Raw genomic sequence first — 2,843 nt, 5'->3', positions numbered from 1 at the left:
ACCCAAAGAGCCGCATGTGGCTCGCGAGCCGCAGTTTGCCGACCCCTGGTCTAGAACCATGAGAAAATAATTTCTGCTGTCTAAGCTGCCAGTTTGTGTTATTTTGTTAGGACAGCCTGAGCAAAGTAATGGAGAGGTTGAAGCAGCAGCTTGAGCAGTGGTGTATGCTCCTCAACCTTTCGTGTCACCTGGAGATCTTACTAAAATGGAGATTTTGATTCAGTATGTCAGAGGTAGAGCCTAAATGTCTGCATTTCTAGCAAGTGATGTCAAAGTTGCTGCTTTTCAGTAGCAAGCGTCTACAGTTGGACTGTCCAATAAGGTAAGCCCTAACCCACATGTGGCTAATAAGCACTATGCTTCCAGTGAGGTTGTGCTGTAAATGTAACATATACTCTGGGTTTTAAAGGACTTTTTATATAGATTAAAATACTTCACTTCTAATTTGTTTGTGTTGATAACACACTGAAAGGATAACATTCTCCAGTGTGTGGAGTTAAATAAAAGACATTATTTAAATTAATTTTACCTGTTTCTTTTTAGCTTTACTACCGTGGCTACTAAAAAAAATGTTAATTACCTACAGGGCTCACATTATATTTCTATTGGACAGTGTGCCAATTTAAGGAAATAAACTTCATCTTTTTGTTGCCTTTCTTATGGATTTCAGTTCTTTAAACTTTCATAATGTGATATATATATATATATATATATATATATATATATATATATAATGTTTACCTTTATCTGTTATGTGATATATTCATACAATGGAATATATTTCAGCCTTAATAAAGGAGAAAATCCTACTATTTGCTACAACATGAATAAACCTGGAGGATATTATGCTAACTGAAGTAAGGCAGACTCAGGACAAATACTACATGGTACCACTTATATGAATAACCTAAATTAGTCAAAGTCATAGAAGCAAAGAGTAGAATCTTGCTTGTCTGGGACTGGGGAAGGTATTAGCCAAAGGGTATTTACCATTTCAGTTTAACAAGATGAATGAGTCCTAGAGATTACTGTGTGGTGTAGTGGCTACAGTTAAAAATACTGTATTGTATACTTAAAAAGTTGTTAAGAGGGTCGATCTTGTGTTAAATGGTCTTATCCCAAAATAATAATAATGATAATGATAATAATAAATAGGGCAGGAGGAAGCTTTTAGAGGGAATGGATATGTTTATGGCATAGGCTGAATGATGGTTTCACCAGACTATACATTATCTCCTAACTCATTGTGTTGTATACATTAAATACATACAATGTTTTGCATATCAATTATATGTCAATAATGGTTTAAACAGAGAAAAATACATAAATAAAATTATGCAAATCCTTTGGTTCATGTTGGAAAACAACATTTTATTTTCCTTTCCAATCTCTTCAATTCAGACAATGATACATGAGGCAGGCTATATCATCTGCCCTCTTTCATGCATCGCCAGTGTGTGTGTGTCCAAGAGATGCAACGTATTGAAGCATGGAGCTTTTTTTTAAATCCAATTTTTCTTTACTCTCTGTGGCAATTTAAAGATTTTCTTTGTTATTCTTCCATTGAAAGATGAAATCTAATTCCCTTTTTCTTTAAGTCATGTTGACCTGAAGTACTTGCTTGACCAACAGAATGTGGCACATGTAAATTTTTGGATGTTTCCAGGCTAGATTATAAGAGATCTTGCAGCTTCCTCTTGACACTCTAGACTTGATGTTGGAGTCCTGAGTTGCCATGTAAAGAGCGGACTCCTCAGCTAGACAGACCATAGAGAGAGGCCCTGTGACCACATGAAGAGGAAAAGGATCCCAGCAAAGCCTCGCTTTCTAGCTATCACTGCTGAAGAGTCACATATATGTATGTAAGCAAAGATTTTTCTGGACCTGTCAAACTAGACCACCCACCAGCTGAATACCACTGAGTGACCTCCAGTTGACATAACATGAAACCCAAGACTCACCTGGCTAAACCCTACTCAAAATATTAATCCGCACAATGTGTAAATTAAATAATTATTGTTTTAAGCCACTAAATTTTGGAGAGGTTAATTACACAGTAATAGCAACAGAACTTAATTTTCCAATGAGAATACAATTAGCGCTGCTGAATTATTAAGTTTTCATTTCACTGGGCAGCATAATGGGTAGATAAATAGAATTCAAGTAACTGTGAGAGATTATGTTTTGTATGTGAGAAAAAAGTGAGAGAAATAGAGGCAAAGGTATGGAAGAAGCAAGGAAATCTGAAATAAAATGCAACATAATAAGTAAGATTGAGTGAGCACAGCAGAGAAAAAAAGAAAGATTTAAGAAGCTTCCACGATGAGCAGAACTTTATTGAGAAGAAGAAATGTTTAATGATATTTTTTAATTCTGCAGTACGATGTGCTATGTCATCCCTTCCTCCATGTCCTGACAATAGTAAAGATTTCCATAGCTTTTCAATGCTTTTGGTTGAGGGCACTTTTTTTTTTAATGTGAAGATATGCTGAGACTAAATTTAATACAAGAGGAAAAAGACAGTTCTATTTTGGTTACAATTAAAATCATGAACCAGGATCATAATCAGAAACTCAATACTCTCATAGAACATAAAATTGTAAAGTGATGCTAGAACTTAAGAGTCAGAGCCCCTTATAACAATTGTCATTTGATATGTATGTACACATATACATTCATATATGTGTATAAATATATATTTACTGTATTTCCCCATGTATAAGACACTCCCATGTATAAGATGCACCTTAATTTTGGGTCCTGAAATTTGAAAAAAAATGTATTATGTAAAGTTATTGAACTCAAGTTTTATTCATCATAAAATTCATACAACTCCTCATCAC

This window comes from Hipposideros armiger, unplaced genomic scaffold (assembly GCF_001890085.2).
Source record: "Hipposideros armiger isolate ML-2016 unplaced genomic scaffold, ASM189008v1 scaffold_229, whole genome shotgun sequence".
Lineage (NCBI taxonomy): Eukaryota > Metazoa > Chordata > Mammalia > Chiroptera > Hipposideridae > Hipposideros > Hipposideros armiger.
The sequence above is the reverse complement of the archived record's forward strand: the minus strand, read 5'-3'. Positions refer to the sequence as shown.